At 32.6% G+C, this 18,574-nt stretch overlaps 1 protein-coding gene across 3 annotated transcripts in view; it reads left to right on the top strand.

The window, feature by feature from the left end:
* Positions 1-18,574, top strand: part of SHROOM2 (shroom family member 2) — a 226,178-nt gene that overhangs the window by 105,772 nt on the left and 101,832 nt on the right. Inside the window, exon 1 of one of the 3 annotated variants that reach the window (XM_031959011.1) lies at positions 10,196-10,302. The exons of the other annotated variants lie outside the window; for them this stretch is intronic. The gene's annotated coding sequence lies outside the window, so the exon portion shown is untranslated. Of the gene's footprint in view, positions 1-10,195; positions 10,303-18,574 lie in introns of those variants that run through there. 3 annotated transcript variants of the gene reach the window in all.

Below are 18,574 nucleotides of genomic sequence, written 5' to 3'. Positions count from 1 at the left end.
TTTGCTTGTTTATTATTTTTTAGATATGCTTATGTTGTTACTGTCTTACTTTAAAAACTTTTCTCCCCTAAGTTGTGGTGCCAGATTTTCATATGGTAGGTTTCCTCTAAGTGAGGATATTTGTGAGTTATGTAGTCGTGAGGCTGTGCTGCTTGATATAGCAAATTATGTAGTTGAAACAAAATAACAGAAGCTTAAAGTATTAGAGCAGAATTTTCATCTTTGTAGATATTTAAGATCTCAGACTAATTTAGTTTTCAAAATATTAAAATGGATTCTTTTGTAAGCTGTTTTTCAATATAATTAGCTGATTCACAAATATTGAAGTTTTTATTATATAGATTTCAGTACATCATAATGATTACTTTGATCTACAAAGCCATCATTTATTTCCAAATAAACCTAGATTTAAATAGCTTTTTGCATAATGCTATTTATAATGTATAATTTTAATCTGAGAAAACCTATTAGAAGTCAGTGTTAGTGATGTATTCTTAAGTTTTCACTTGGTACATGGAGAATATTTGCAAAATTAGGATCCCTTTCAGTCATTCAAATTTTGTTTTTGTAAGGTTAATCTTTAACCACTGAGGCCAGTGAGAGGAGTAAAAGCTCTATTAAAACCGTCTCACTTAACTAGGGGTCAGGCTTCTGGCAGAAAGGCCTGGGAGTGACTTGCTGTCACAAAATCGCAGGACTAAAGACCATGAAACTCAGTGATGGTGTGGTGGAAAGTATAATATATTTAGCATGACAATATATCTAGACTCAAGTTCCACTGGTCATAGTATACTACTTGGTAACTAAGAACAAGCTACTTTATCACAAGTCACTTGACATTTATACACTGGGGCTAACAATGTCTATAATATTTTTCTTCTAGGCTAATAGTGAAGATCAAATAAGATACTCTCTATAAGTCACTTTGGAAACATTAAGCACTATTAAATATTAGCTATTACTATTATTCAGTTAACTTCATAGGAAGGTTCAGACTCTATTAAGCTTGGCTAATGACTTTCCAACACACTGTATGTAGATAGGAAACAAATAATGAGAAGTCGTAACTGCTGACACCTGAGTGATGAGAGCAGAAGAACTAAAAGCACAGCAGTCTGAGGTCATTTAGTACAGAAAGTAGGTAACTCCTGTCCCCCTGCGGGCACCACTATATTAAAACAAGATAAGTAATAAAGACTTTTGATGCTCTCTTCCTACTTTATATTTTTAAAATAAATTATCCTAATCTTTTTTTTTTTTTTTACATTGCCTAAATTTCCCTTCTCGCTTCTAGATATCTATTTCACATAATAAAGAATTTTAAAGAGAAAGGGGGGAAGGGGACCAGTAAAATTGACCAATGCATCTAAAACTATCTCACAATAATTTAGGTATTCTATACTAATGTGAACCCCACTTATGCAAAGGAATTGGGACAAATGTTTTCTCACATATCTTCTTTGGGGTCAAGCTTGTACTTTGTACATTCATTGAAAATGAATGTTTTTTAGGAGTTGTTCTTTTTTGTTTAGTAACAATAACAACATAATTGACTCGTATGTTCTTTCCCTCTCCCCTCACTTTTTTTCCTTCACTGTGTCATTCCATGTAAATCTTTTTGCACTTTTTCCTTATTCATCATCTTCATCCTTTCTTGTAGCATAGTAATCGTTTATTATATTTATGTAGCATATTTTAACAATTTCCCAATCAACTGGACTCTTCTTTATTTCTAGTATTTTGTTACCACAAAAAAAGTGCTAATAAAAATCTTTTTTTTAAATCAGTGACCCACTTGGGATAGGTGTGTAGAAGTATAATTTTTGGGTCAAAGTATGGACTTTTTTTATCACTTTATTTGAATAATTCCAAATTCCTTTGTAGAATGATTTTCATTTTATTGATTCATCAACAATATGTCAGTGCGTCTATATTTCTGTAATCCATTCATCATTGGATATTTTCATCTTTTGTGATTTTTGCCAATTTTCTGGATGTGAGGTGAAATTCTACTGTTTTTTTTTTTTTTTTTTTAATTTTCTTAATAATGGCTTGGAGATTCTTTCATCTACTTGTTAATAGACTATAAATTTTGAGAACTGTTTATTTAAATTCTTTGACTATTTTTCTATTGGGAAATGACTTTTGTCTTATGATTCTTAGCTGGATAACATGTCTTTATGCAAAAAAAATTTGATTTTTAAAAAAAAGTTTGGGTTTTTTTCTTTTTGATTTTTCTAATCAGGCTACTTCCCTTATCCTAATTGCATTAACTTTGCTTATACAGTGTCTGGTACTTAGCACAATGCTTGTCACATAGTAAATGCTTAATAAATTCTTGTTGATTGGTTGTATAGAAGCTTTTTGATTTAAGGTAATCAAAATTATCCATTTTATCTTTTGCAATTGCTTCTTGTTTGGCTAACATTAGTGTAACTTATACCCTTAGCAGCTAAAAGTACACAATTTGTTCATTTTTAATATTCATGTCATCCATATTTAATTTACTTAAAATACAGTATAAATATTGATCTATTTTTTTTCCTGATGTATTTTGCAGTTGTCCCCAAAATTCTTATCAAATGGGAAGTTCTTTCTTAATTGTTAATGTTTTGGGACAATTTTAAAATAATGGATTTTTAGTTCTATTATTTCTGATTCCCTCTTTGTCTAATCTGTTTTATTGATCAACTTCTCTACCTAATACTACATGGTTTTTATTACTACTGTTTTTTACTATAATTTGACATCTGGAAATAATCTTCCCCTTCATTTCTACTCTGTTTCATTATTTCCCTTGATAAATAAATTTTAAAATATATATGTGTATAGTATATGTATATATGTATATGTGTGTGTGTGTATATATATATATATATATATTTATATATATATATATATATAATATATATATATATATATATATATATATATATATATATATATATATATATATACACACACACATTTATATGATGGTTTCATCTCAAAAACAGATTATGCAATCATACCCCTTCAGCAAGGAGTTTTATACCCCCTGCTGAAACTATTTTCTATTTCATCCCTCTCGAATTCACTGTTTCTATCAACTATTCTGGTGAAGAATAATTTTACATAGTTTAAAGTCATAGACTTAGAAGTAGAAGTGACCAGAAAAGGTTATCTAGTCCAACTCCTTCAACCAGTCAATAAGTATTTATTAAGTACTTACTATGTGCCAGGCCTTCTACTAGATACTATTGATACAGATAAATTGAATGAAGAAATCCTCACTCATAAGGAGTTTAAAATCTAACAAAGGAGATGACAAGTACATATATAAGTATATACAAACAAAATATATTCAAAAAAAGTAAATACAAATTATTTAAATACACAAAGAGACAGAGAAATAGAAGAAGGAGGAGAGAGGGAGAAAGGGAGAAGGAGACAAAGAGAAAGAGGACGAGGGAGAGACCATGAACAGGGTAGGGATCAGGAAGATTTCTTATAGCAGTGATTGTGAAATTTTTTCCACTTAACGACCTTTTTTCCCCAAAGAAATTTTTATGTGACCCCTGGTATATAGATATATAAAACAGGTCTACAAATCAAGCATTTACTAATAATAAATAGTAATTTTATGATACCCCGCATTTAATTATACAGCCCCTATGGGATTGCAAACCACAGTGTAAGAAGCTTTGTCCTATAAAAGGCGGTACTTGAACTGCATTTTGAAGAAAGAAGAGATATTCTGTGAAGTGGAAGTAAGGAGGAATATGCCCCATGTATAGGAGAATGTCATTACAAAGACACAGAGATGATGATATATTTGAGGAAAACAGAAAAGGCAAGTTTTGTCCAACAAGACTGGATAGATTGGGACCAAGTTGTCCAGGATTTTGAAAACTACACAGGAATTTATATTTGGTCCTAGAGATAATAGAGGAATTAACTAAGAATGAAAGTGTCATGTTTAGGAAAAATCACTTTGGTAGCAGTGTATAGTGTAGATTGAGTGGGGAGACATTTAACGTAAAGAGAGATCAATTAGTGGGAGGATATTGTAATAATCAAAGTGAGAAGTGAAGAAGGTTTGAATTTAAGTGGTAGCTAGCTATGTGAGGGAAAAGGGTAGAATAGGAAAGATGTGGAGGCAGAAACAATAAGAGTTGGCAATTTGCTAAGTGGGGAATAGGAGAATGAGGAGTTTTTGATAATGCTGAGATTATGAACCTAGGAATAATGGGAGCACCTTTGACAGAAGTAAGGGAATTTGGAAGAAAAGTGCATTTGTGGGGAAAGATGAAGTCCAGAGGTTAAATCAAAGTCACACATATAAGCAGTTGCGCGAGACTGAAATTCAGTCTTTTTAAAACTGTATCATACCATATATTACTTGGAAGAAAGGGGCAAAAATCACATCTATATATTAGTTAGTCCTCGAATAGACAGTGCTCCTTTCTTCCTTGTCTTGTCCATTAATGACTTCGGTTGGAAAGCATAAATCCCTACCAAAGATAAATTTATGTTTATGGGGTAGAAAGGCAGATACCCCTCTATTTTGATTTAGGTGCCTTACCACTTTCCCTTTTTAGCAAAGCTATCTCTTTATCAATGACATTGAACCAAAATTCCTAAATATACTGCTTAGAAAGAACATATGCACTTGATTTTTAATAGAATTCCTGATTAGCAGACAATTTATAAAGTAGGGGAAAATGTGTTTTATGGCCAGAAAAAGCAAATATGTTTGCATGTCTCATCAGGTAAATATCTATTTCTGGATACTAGTTGCTATATGCTAATTTTGCCCATTTATCCAAGTGACTGAAACTATCATTTAATCAATACATCTGAATTTTAGCATTTTAGTTTGCTTTCACTAGGTAAGAGCAAAGGTGTGACTTTTAGATCCTGTATATTTTTAAATTAGTTTATTCCTCTCAGATGACCAAATTGAAGTGCAGAATATTTTTTAGAGGTCATTTCCTTCCAGATAGGATAGTTAAAGTTATTGGACATAAAAACATTTGGGAGAAAAAAATCTTTGATCTGTGTCTCAGAGAAATACTAATTAGTGTCAATAAATAGACTTGTTTGGACTGCATAATTATTTTTACCTGAGAATAGAGAGACAATTTTAAAAAACTAGAGTATTTGACAAGACCCATAATCCTTAAAGAGCCTTATTTTTAATTTTTTGAGGGGATGACTTTATGATTCTTTTTATGGAAAAGTATATGTATAATTGAAGTATATTTCTTTGATAAACTTTTTTTGTCCCAAGAAATTTTAGACCTTGTTTTTGCCAGTTTATGTTAAAACAAGTAACACCCTATTTTAGCTTTTGTACAAGGACAATAATGATAATAAATCTTGGTTTAAAAAATACTGAAGGAAGTATTTGAAAATAGGTTTCATCCATAATCAAAATTAAATGTGGTCAGCCAAAATCATTTCTACCTGAATGTTAAATTTACTTAGTTGATATTGGCTTGAACTCTGTCATCATGGGTTCCAAGTGTCCTGGGAAGTTTTCTAGAATAGCATCATGGCTAAGATCTTGAAGATGAAAACTATCACTATTTTTTACTTCTAAAGTTTCTTGCTATTTTTAGTTGTGGAGGAGGAATTTCTGATTCCTTAGTGATAATGGTAAGAAGAGTCTCCATGTGTGTTTCTGATGAAATGGTAGTTTATCTAGTTTTATCCTAATTTGTAAAGGATAAGTGAATTAAACTCCCTTAGGTGTTCCAGTAGAAGGATTCAAAGACTTGGGTGCAAAGAAACCTCTACATATTTGTATGTAATGAAGGGTTTTTTATAGTGTTTTGATAGATGGTACTTTATTAAATATTGCCTATGCTGTTTGTTTTTAAATCTTCCTTAAATGTAAAATTGTGTTCACTAAACATAAAATGTTTATAAACATTGTATATAATCTATAAATAAATATATATTATATACATAATTAAATATATATGCATAACATAAATATGTAAATATAATATATAAATGATGTGTATAAAACATTTATGTATGTCTTGTTTTTGCCCAATTAGAATGTATGATTCTTAAAAACACAATTATGAATTTTAATTATTTAAAAAAATAAGTCATATTTCTATAGTACTTTTTACAATTACAAAGCATGTTAAATATACATTCTTATTTGAGTCTTAAAATCTTGGAATATAGGTAATAGTAATTTATACTACTCTTGATTTTAGCCAGAAGGCCGAGAAGCAATACAATCATTTTTTATTTGCATTTTACAGATAAGGAAATGAGTCTCAATAGTTAAGGTGATTTACCAAAAGCCAAATAATATCTTCAAAATTTCCCTACTTGGGTGTTTCTGACTGTTTTGAAAAAGAAAGTTATACAACCACCCCAGTGAGGTCTCCTGCAAATTCATTTGATCTAGTCAAATTAGATCAATTTTTACTTTTACTTGACAATGCTTTCCCTCACCCCTCCTAATTGATTTTGCATTACCCTTCTTTCAAGGCCTAATTCTCCTATGAATTAATAATAAAATAGTTTAGTAAGCACCTATTATATACAAAGCACCTGGTAAGCTCTGGAAATACAAATAAAAATGTAAAACAATTCCTCCTCTCAAGGAACTTACATTTTAATGGGGAAGAAAATGCATGTAGGTTTCAGCTGCAACTCAGATGGAAAATCTATGGTCTTAGAGTTCATTGATAAAGCAGAGACTAATACATTTTCTGTTTGTTTTTTTTAATTGAAGCTTTTTATTTTCAAAACATATGCAAGGATAATTTTTCAGTACTGACCCTTGCAAAGTCCTGTGTTTCAATTTTCCCTCCTTCCCTCCACCCTCTCCCCTAGATGGTAAATAATCCATTATAAATACATTTTTAAAAAATGGCATTTCTTTTGATAAAAACCATATCAGATTCTGCTGTTGAATGATTTGACAATGCCAAAGATTTTCTGGGTCTTAAGCAACTATGGCTGCAATAATCTGCAGGAACAGTTACCAGGCCACCTCTCCAAAGGAGAAATTGCTCCAGATGGTAACTAGACTGGAAGTAAGATAGGTGGCCTGTGGAGGTAGGTTTTCTTCTCCATTGGTGGCAGTTGGTCAATAAGTAATCTTGGTGCTATTTTTTATTTCTTTGATGATGACTACTGGGACTAGAGCCAAAAGCAGGGTTCTCTTCTATTCAAAAGTCTCTTGATTTCTCAGACCCCATTGATGTCTGAGGAGAAGTGGGAGTTGAGGTGGTGGTGGATGTTTGATTTGATTGGGATTTGTCTCTTCCTCTTTCTCCTGTGGGGTACATTTGAGCTTGACCTAAGCTGGCTTTCCTAAGGTGATTGACAGTTACTGGGAAAAGCAAGAATTGTTTCTTTAAATGATGGCTGTGGGGGCTGAGGTGGGAAGCCAGACCAGTGGTTTAGGGCTTCTGTTATTCCTAAAACTTGAGCTTATCTACATATCCTGACAGCTTGCCTACTACCTCATGTCCCACTTGCCTACCTCCAGTCTTTCAACAGGTAACTTTCTCCTCCTTTATTGAGAAAATTGACATCATTTGCCATAAACTTCCTCCTCATCTTTACTAGGTAACTGAAAATTTCTCTGTATTTTTATTCATTTTTTCAGTTTTTTAAGAGTAACTCTTAATACTATCTCCTTTTGCTCCATAATCATTTCATTTTCTGTGTGTGTGTGTGTGTGTGTGTGTGTGTGTGTGTGTGTGTATCTCTACCTTTCTATCTTTCTCTCTGTTTCTGCTTTAGTTTTAGTTCTGGGGGAAGAGATAACTTTGTATTCTACTCTATTGAAAAAATTGAAATCAATGCCAAAAGCGTCTTCATCTTTACTTGACATCTTAAAATTTCTCTATATTTTCATTCATTTTCTCTTTTATTTTATTCGAATTTCTGAGGAAACAGGAATTTCTCAGTTTTTTTAAGGGCAACCCTTGATACTATCTCCTTTGAGAACCTGCTTCATGATTATTTCATTTTGTGTGTGTGTGTGTGTGTGTGTGTGTGTGTGTGTGTGTTTCTACCTCTCTGTCCTCTGTCTTTCTCTATTTCTGCTTTAATTTCAGTTCTGAGGGAACAAGCAAGACATAGACCTATGTGGAGATTTAACATTCAAATAAAAAGTAGATTAAATAGTAAATTGTAAACAAGGTTAAAAGGATTGGAGTAGATGAACTCTAAAGCTTTTGGATGGGGGGGCTCATTTGTGAGAAGGGAAAAGATGATGTTAGAATTTAGGCAAGTGTGACTTGTTTGTGGAATTACATTGACAAGGGAAAAGGTGATGGTAGAACTTCAGATTGGGGAAGTATGACTTAATTTGTAGGCATGAGATTTTCTCTCATCACTGTTGTGAACAGGTGGTCAGGAGTAGAATTGCATTTGTCAGGTTAAGTTTTTTAAAGTAATTGGATCTTGTTTCCTGGGACCAATAAATAAGTATCTTGTCATCATTTAGAAACTGATGCTAGGAAAATGATACTTCAGGAGACAGATCACTATCGCTACTTTCAACAAATGACAAGGCACAATTCCTTTCTACAGTGAAATGTTGCCCGTTAACAAAAGCCTCCTAATACTGATCTTTAGTGTCCATGTGTCTGCTTTATGGCATTTTGTGTACTTTAGACATCAGGACTTAGCAAAGGGGTTTGAGTGACTGCAATGGCTGAGTTGTCCAGATGAAAGGATAGCTCAGGTTGGGGAAGAGAGCTTCTTCCCTGCTGAATAATATGTTTTGTCTCATGCAGAGGATTTGGGTCACTGCTTATGGTCATTTTGCTTCAGCATAGTTTGGAGTTGCAGGGCAGACTTGATAATTTTCAAGGTTCTGCCCAAAGGTTGCATCTGTAATGACCTACTCAACTTTAAATCCTTATCTCTATCCTCCCTTTCCTGTCCTACTCTAATAATGATGGTCCAGACATTAATTTTTTTAAAATTATCTTTCTTAATTATCTATAAAAAGTTTTAAACATTTTTTAAAAAATTTGAATTCCAAATTTTCCTTTTCCTTCACCACTCCCCTCCCTGAGATAAGCAATTTGATATAGGTTATACATTTATATTATTTTTAAAAACAATAAGACATTCTCTTGTAATGATGATCAGCATAAATCATTGATTGATGACCTCATTCAGATATGATTTGATTATTCCCACTGATTAGCAATTTAATGGAATTGACATTTATGGGGAAGGTAGGGATTGCTTTGACTTTATGAAGATTGAAAAAAAATTATGGCAGAATGACTGCCTTTAATGCATTTCTCTCAGAGATACACATGGGGATAGATAGAAACTAGGTAAAATCTTTGTCACGTGATAAGTATTTTTTATGCTACGTATACTGACATCCGCACCAGCTTCTGTTCTTTGATGAATCATGAAAAGAGAAGCATTCTATGGTTCCATAATAAGAATGTAATTGGGTGTGAGTTGGGAATTGTGGAGGAAGAGGAGGTATTAAGAGGAGGTGTAAAGTAGAGGCAGTTTTTTATTTGGGAACCTAGAATGTAAATATTGCAATCTACTATCTATCCCCTTTCCTAGGAATATGCCTATGTTTACATAATAATGTTCCTAAAAGCCCACTGAGTACCAATACCTATTTTAGATGCACTGTAGTTTTTTATACTATATTTATAGTTTAGTTTTTAAATATAAGTTGAATCTTTTCATAAAATAGATGATTTCAGTTTGTATCTGTTTGGTTTAAAAAGGAGATACATAAAAATAGAATTTTCAGTTATCCTACTAATTGTAGTCACCCTTAAATGTACTGAATATAGTAAACTTTTTCTCCTTAGGGATTTCCTAAGTAAGATTATTGATGCCTCTGGCAACTATTATTTATTACTTCTTCTGCTCGATGTAGTAATGGGACCCCTCTTTTGAATCTAATTAAACCCACTACATTTACTCTCTGGCAGAGATTAATGCAAAAGAGGGAGAATCCTTTGTAAAAAACACCATGGGAGGGTTAACTATATTATGTGGTAAAACCTGTTAGTGTAAATATTTGGAAAGACTGCTTAATTTTATTTTATGAACATTGTTCATTATTTCTTAGGAAATTTATTTTAAATATGTATTAATTTTTTATTTTAGTCATTTTAAAATATGTTTCCATTAGTCAATATGAAGCTAGTGTTTTTCTCCACCCCTCATATACTAGGTACTTGGAACAGCCCATTGACAAGGTAGTTTCAAAGGCAACAACATTGATTAGCACAGATGTTCCTGGAAGCCATGACAGATCTGTAATCAAATGCACTGATGTTGGAAAAAGTGAGAAAATAATTAATTTGGCATGAGGTTTTATTTCTCTCTCCCCCTTCCTAGAAAGCTGTTAGTATGGTAGAAATATTTGTTCAGACAGAGGGTATGTACCTCTGTGTATGTGTGTGTGTTTGTGTGTGTGATGAAACCTTTGAATTGGGGGGGTAGTCTGTTAGCAGAGGATTTAGAAGAAAGGAAATGTGTGAATTTGTAACTTTTTGATGTTATGAAAGAGCCTAGTATTTTGAGTGCAGAATTTCTTTCTTTTTTTTTTTTTTTTAATGTTACTATGTCTCCCTAATTTATTCCTCAAATATAATAGATAAAAAAGTTTAGGAGGGACAGCTTGTGTTCATGATATGATTTTCTTTTATTAGGCTTTCCTTTTTTTCAGTACAGAAAAAAAAGAAATAGATCGTAAAGATTTTACTTTTTGTTCTGGGAAACTTTGTACTTAGATTTTTATTTAGTTTAGCATGTACTTAGTATATATTTAAAAAGCAACTGGATAACTGTTGCTTTGTTCTGTATCACACCTAATATTCTGAGAAAAGGTGAGATTGTGAAATGTTAACTTTAAAAGCAGTGTTCTTAATGAAATCTACCTTGCTAAGATTTTTTTTTTCCCCTTTCCCATATCTTAATGTACCTCACTTCCCATCTAACAAACAGGTTGTTAAATGTAACTTTCTTTCTGATTACAACTAAAGTTATTTTTGCGAAAATTTACTTTGGGGGTAGGAGGGAAGAAATGTTTTCCAAAATGGTCAGAACATTTTTTGCAGATATATTTTTTAAAAGATTCCTTTGGTTTTATTATTAATTTGAAGAGTTTTCCATAAGAAAATTTAGTGCACTTAGTGCATGTTGCATAATAGGAATTATATTGGAGAGCTTAAAAGGTTTCAGGAGGACTTGAAAATATTGCCACAAAAGAGTAATCTACTATGAAGCTAAAAATGCTAATTAAGAAAACTAAACCCACAAGCACAAATTTTGGTTATACAGATAAATGAGAATTAGCGTCTAGGTTTACAATTAAATTAGAAGAGTACAAAATGTACTTCCACTTTTTGAAGGTTCATGTAAAACTTTTTTGAGAATAGACTTTGTGAAAACTTGGGCCTGGAACACATTGACTAGCCGCTTGTACGGTATTTGCCAACTGGGAGTAGAGCACACAATTAAGAGAGTCTGTTATCTTGAGTCTCTTATCTGGTGGCCCCAGATACTATATGCGCACTCTGTCCAGCTAGTGGAGGATGCTAGATGCTAACTGCTTAGGATCCAGTGGCAGAACCAAAATGGACTTTGGGCTTTCCAGAAGCAGGAGGTAATAATGTTTGTTTCCCTTGGCAGTGGAATAGGATGGATTTTTCAAATTTTTATTATATTTTAAACAAGATTTAGTTTAGTGGATCTAAATAGCTGCTAGAACAATGCATCTGCTTTTTCATGGGCTTATTATGTGGCTTTTCAGATGGCCTGGGAAGGGGGTTAAGCTCTTGAAAAGCTTATACCCCTTATTTACAGAATGTTAGGAACATAGCTCCCTTCCCCCATGGAAACTGGGAGAAGAGACTGCAGACATTACTTACTACCTCTTTTGCTGGTTTATTGGCCTGAGCTCTGAGCAGCTTAGTATTGCCATCTGCTAGGCTACATCTTTTAAGCCCCACAGAGGGATGTTGAAGCTTTATTTCCTTTGGAGTACATGGCTCTGGGATTTTATTCTTCTTGATTATAACAATTCAAGGACCCAAACAATGGGTATCCATAAAGGATAAAGTACTGCCCAGAGCATATAAAAAAAGGAGGTGCTCCTGGAGTCTTCCCAGAATTTAATGTAAAATACTCTTTTCAGGTTGTCACTGCAAAAGCAAATTATGTTACTTGGTTACAAAGAAAAAGATTTCTTGGGAAGAAGTAAAACTCAGTGTGTATAATTGCATAATATGTAAAATATACAGTTATACACACTGAGTTTTACTTATTCCAAAATTGCTTAGAATTTGGGGTAGATTTCATAAGATTGAAGTTCTTAGAGCTTTGTAAAATAAGAAATGGTAAAATATTCCATCATCAAAAATTATTTTTGCCAGGCTGTGGTAATGAACACCTATAGAGATGGAGGAGGAGATTACTTGAGTTTGGGGGTTCTGATCTACAGCAGGGTAAAGCCAAGCAGGGATCCACATTAAATTTGTCATCAATTTGGTGAGCATAGAGAGGCAGAAGGCTAGTAGGCTGCTTAAACAGAGATGACCCACCCAGGTCAGGAAAAACAGAACAGATAAAAGCTTTTATGTTGATCAGTAATGGAATTGGAATCTTAAATAGCTGTTGCATTTTCACCCTGGGTGAGATAGAAAGATTCTCTCTTTTTTGATTTTTAATTTTATATTTTTGTTAAATTTTAAGTTCTGAACTGTGTTTTTCCCTTCCTCTCCACTTCTCACTATAGAAGGTCACCATTTGAAAACTATATTTCTATTTTTATCTTCTAATTTATCAGTTCTTTGTCTGGAGGTAAATAACATCTTCCTTCCTAAATTCTTTGTAATTGATTTGAGAATAACTTGATATTTGATCAATATTGCTGTTCTCTATAATGTTCTCTAGGTTCTGTTAACTTTATTTTTCATGATTTCATGCAAGTTTTTCTATAATCAACCCAGTTTATCATTTCTTACAACACAGCAGTATTCCAAAAAAGTATACTCATGGTTATATTAAAAATGCCCATTTCTTTTTTCTGACATTAAATAATGTTAAATGACCTCTTTGATAGAAGGTAAGAGGATAGATTCATAGGATCAAAAGATTTTAATTTCAAAGGAATCTTCAAGATCATTCGTATCAACCATATAATTTCACAGATGAGGAAACCGAGTCCCAGAATCTTATGGATAGTATTGGGATTCAGTTTAAAAAAAAAAAAAATTCAGCTCTTCTAACTTCAAAAACAGGTAGGTAGCACAATGAATAAAGCACCAGCCCTGAAGTCAGGAGAAAATGAGTTCAAATCTAGCCTCAGAAACTTGAATTATTGAAATATTGGATAGCAAGAGTATAAAGCTAGTCCGTTGGTTTGTTTTTTGTTTTTTGTTTGCTTTATATCGAGGTATCCAGGAGAGAAGATAGGATGCAAACTTCTTTATTTAGTATCATGTTGTTTTGTGTGTATCTTATTTAAAATAGGGGGGGGGGGGGGGGGGGGAGAGGGTATTGTGTGTTCTGTGATTCCACCTCTCACTAGGTTATTCTATCTTGCTTCAAGTCATTTTTCTTAGATGTACCTTAAAGAACTTCTTGAGATTTGTCTTTATTATAGATAGGCTGTAATTGGCCTTGGTGCAAAGAATTACCACTCAAAAAATCCCAGATTCTTCTTGTACTTCCAGATATACTTCTAATGAGTGACTCTTCATTTTTTCATTCATAAAGTTTAAATCATTCATTTAGTTTTTTTCTCAATAGTATTTTACTTTTCCAAATACATGTAAAGATTTCAACATTTATTTTTGTAAGAGTTTGTGTTCCAAATTTTTCTCCCTCACCTCCCTATCTTCAAGACAGCAAACAATCTGATTAAATATGTGCAACCTTTTTAAAAAGTTTGTATGCAAGTATAAACAGATTTTTAACGTTGTGCAAGAAGAATCAGATCCAAAGGAAAAGAACCATAAGAAAAAAAAAAAAAAAACCAAATAAACAAAAAAGGTGGAAATAGTACGCTTTGATCCACATTCAATTTCAATAGTTCTCTCTAGATGTGGATGGTATTTTCTATCTTAAGTTTATTGGAATTACCTTATATCACCTCATTCCTGAAAAGAGTCAAGTCCATCATGGTTGATCATACAATCTTATTGTTACTATGTATGATATAATCTTGGTTCTGCTCATTTCACTCAGGATTTATTTATGTAAATCCAGGCTTTTCTGAATCAGCCTAATATAGCCCATTATATTCATATACCATAACTTATTCAGACATTCCCCAACTGATGGGCATCTACCCAATTTCCAGTTCCTTGCCACTACAAAAAGGGCTGAAACAAATATTTTGGCACATGTAAGTCCTTTTCCCTTTTTTATGATCTCTTTGTGATATAGACCTAGTAATGGCACTGCTGGTTCAAAGGGTATGCACAATTTTATAGCTTTTGGGGCATAGTTCCAAATTGCTCTCCAAAATGGTTGAATCCATTCACAACTCCACCAATAATGCATTAGTGTCCCAGTTTTCCCCCTTCCCCTCCAACACTTATCATTATTTTTTCCTGTCATCTTAGCCAATCTGAAATGTATGACGTGATACCTCAATTGTCTTAATTTGCATTTCTCTAATCAATAGTGATTTAGAGCATTTTTATATAACTAGAAATGGCATTAATTTTCTCATCTGAAAATTTGTCTGTTCATATTCTTTGGCCATGTGTCAATTGGAGAATGACTTGTATTCTTATAAATTTGAGACAATCTTCTCTATATATTTTAGAAATGAGGGCTTTAACAGAAGTTCTCATTGGCTTTAAAAAATTGTCTCCCAGCTTTCTGCTTTTCTAATTTTGGCTGCATTGATTTTGTTTGTGCAGAAACTTTAATTTGATGTATCAAAATTATCCATTTTGTATTTCATAATGTGTTCTAGATTTTCTTTGGCCATAAATTCCTCACTTCTCCACAGATATGATGGGATATTATCCCTTTCTTTACTAATTTGCTTATACTATAATCCTTTATGTCTAAATCACATTTAGTTTAAATCCATGAATACAAGAACTTCATTTATGAATGAGTCTTTGCTATTTTTAAATCAGCCTTACAAATTAAGGGATAACTTTCATTCTTACCAGTGATGTGTAGATAATTTTTTGGGGAAAGGAAAGCTATGGGGGGTAAGTGACTTGCTCAGGATCATATAACTAGATAGTGTCAAGTTTCTGAGGCTAGATTTAAACTCATTTTCTCCTGACTTCAGGGCTGGTGCTTTATTCATTGTGCTACCTACCTGTTCCTGTAGAGATGATTTAAAAAAATAAATAAATAAAATAGTAGTGGAGGTTTTTGCTACTTATAGCTTGAATTCTTCTATGAATGGTTAATGGCTGACTGTAAAAACTGGTTAACATACATACTATTACTTTTTGTTATTTATGAGCCCATGAAAATAATTTAAAAACACTTTAAAGATTTGCCTAGATTTATTCATTAGCTTTTCATATAAATGATAGTACATTATAATAAAATGTATGTACTTTTCAGATGTTATGAAAATGAAAAAGATTTTTTGAAACCTAGTAAATGAAACATTCTTTGCTCATTCTTCAACTGATCTGCAAACATTTCTCCTAGTTGGTATAGCTGTAGAATTTTGTCAGGATTAAAACGATCTAGAGCAGCATTCCTTGAGTCACTCAGTAGAGTTTATGGACTTTTGTTTTCCCTCCAAATTTAACAACTTTTTATAAGTTTCTTAAAACTCACTTCATGTCTTTGAAGTCATACAGTATCTATTCTTTCCCAATAGTTCTAAAGTTCCTACTTCTCACCTGTCTTTGATTTCTCCAAATGCCAAATGATTTCTAGTTACAGTCAGAAAACTTCTTTGTCTCCTGTGATGTCTTCTGGTCCTGTGGATTCTTATGTTAACTGTTAGTATCTGTTTTTAGGGGAATGACAGAACTAAGCTATTCTGGTACTAATACATTATTAATTTTGGCAGCCTCGCATGAATGATTAAATGAAATAGTTTTTTCTTCAAAACTTGTCCTTTTTAGCTTTTAAATTGCTATTATGTTATTGTGGTATAAATGCAGTACCATTTAAATCTAAGAAGTAATCAATTGTTTTTGTAACATCAGTATTAAAAATAATTTCATTTCAGAGAATTTCTTCTTGGTTTTAATATTTATATGAAACCTATAGATTGTGTTGTACTTAAGTTACAGAGCGGGCTCTAAGACTATTGTAGATTGTAGTAACAATTGGTCATTTGATTACCACCAAGATTTTAGGCCAGAAATCTGTTCTGTTGCAAATGGGAAACCTAATAGCTAAATACTTGGAAATAAGTTTTGTTGGTGCCTCCATTGAATACTGAATTGAATAAAATGACTCGTTGGAAAATCAGATAAGGTATGATGTTAACTACAAATACTCCTGTTCCTGTTATCTTTTTTTTCCCCCTTTAGGAATTAAATAGGGCTTTTTTGGCATGTGAAAATATTTTTAAAAAATAGAAAAATCAATGTCTGTAGAAAAATAAAGATTCAAATTTATTCTTTGATGCTAGATACTAAAAATGTTTATTGTGAATGATTATTGAGTGAGTTACTGTATTAATCTTTTTTTCATTGTATTACTCTTAATCGCTTCTGCTTAAGAATCTTATTGTAGTCATTGGGTATTGTAAGAAAATAGTTTCTCATGCATACTTTTTTAAAAAAAAAAAGATAACTCAAAATCAAACTGCTCTTAGAGAAAAGCATTCTTTGATACTTTACTCTTCATCTGTATTCTTCCTGGCACTAGCATTTGTTTAAAATACAGCTTTGATGTACTGTATCAGTTTCACCTATTTCAGTCATTTGGGAATTTTCTATCTTTACTTGATTTCCCACATGTATAAAACCAGGAACTAGCTTACTGGTATCCCATTAGAAATGTAGATTTGATCATGTATGATGTCACCATCCCAACAATGAATTGTCTTATCTTGAGGTCTTGAAAGGTTGATGAAAAAAAAATTTTTTTTTACTGAATATTAACACATGATAATAATTTATTGTGAAATCTTTATTAAAGCCAAAAAGAGGTCTCATTGATTTTTTTTTTTTCAGAGCTGACAATACAGCAGATGGTCTGTAGATTTAGATTTCGGGCTTTCTTTAAATTGTTCTCTAGGCTAAGCATACTGAGAATTACACCCAAACTTCTATGGATAGCAAATTGACATCCCAAAATTTATTTTTGAATGGAAAATTGGGAATTGTCATTAGGTAGCAATTTGGGGGGAAAAGAGTGCCAGATTTGGCATCAGAAAATCTGGGTTTGAATTCTATCTCTGTAGTTATTGACTAGAGTAGTTGTAAGAAAGTCATTTGACATTCTGGTCCTTGTTTTCTCATCTTTAAAATGAGGTGGTTGACTTAAAGGATTTCTAAGCTAGGTTTGGAACCTTGACGTGGGCGTTGAGAAGAAATTCTGTGGAAGAATTTTCATTCCCCACTTTATCCTGAAGTCATTCTGGATTTAAAATATGGAAAGAGTTGCAGGTATCCAGAATGTGTTTTTGGTAGTGAATATCTATAAAGCAAAGGAGATTGTGGAGGGGCAAGCACCATATCCTGGTGGTTAATTTTCATGGAACTTAGACACAGACACAGAGTTCCTGAATATAAAATTTTTCCCTTCTTTCTCAATCTTTCCCTTCTCACAAGGGTAACTGGATTGTTCAAATGTTGACTAGTTTTTCTTTCTTTTTTTTCTCTTTTTTCTTTTGTTTTTCTAGTTTTAGTCAATATCATTCCTACTAGAGAATAGAAATAAAACTTTATTCCTTTTAAATGTTGATTCAATTAAATTCCCAACAAACATTAATCATCTAATATATGCAATTAATTGTGCCGGGTTCTAGGGGCACAAAAATATTCTTTATCCTCTCGAATTTTGCAGGTCTTTGAAGTAAGATAAGACATGTATCCTTTACAGCTCAATGGAACAGATTTCATAGGAGAGGTGATGCCTAAGTCGATAACTTTAAAGAAAGGCATTAGTACAGGTAGGCAGAGGTTGGGGCTATGGGGTGGAATCTATTCAAGATACAACTATTCAGTAGGTAGTCGGAATTGTAATAGTGGAACTCAGGGGGTGATACCAGTGCTGGAGATACAGATTTATAGGTTTTCTGTCTGGAAGCCATGAGAATATATAGTATTTCCAAAGGAGTACTTGTAGGAAGAGGAAAGGTTAGAGAGCAGAGTCTTAATGGAGATACCTATATGGAAGAAGCAGGAGTAAAATAATCAAGAAATAACCATTTATTGAGAATCTACTCTGTATTCTATGTTAAGTGGTAGAGATACAAAAAGAGGCAAAAGACAATATTTGTCTTCATGTGTAATGATACTGATAACACACAAAAGCTATGTCTGTCTGTCTATCTAATCATTCTGTCTGTCAGTTTGTTTAATCTATATATCTGTATTTTCTGCCTGTCTGTGTATCCATCTAAATCAGAGGTCCTCAAACTTTTAAAATAGGGGGCCAGTTC

The sequence above is a fragment of the Sarcophilus harrisii genome, chromosome 3, assembly GCF_902635505.1.
Source record: "Sarcophilus harrisii chromosome 3, mSarHar1.11, whole genome shotgun sequence".
Lineage (NCBI taxonomy): Eukaryota > Metazoa > Chordata > Mammalia > Dasyuromorphia > Dasyuridae > Sarcophilus > Sarcophilus harrisii.
This window is presented reverse-complemented; position numbering and strand designations above follow the sequence as displayed.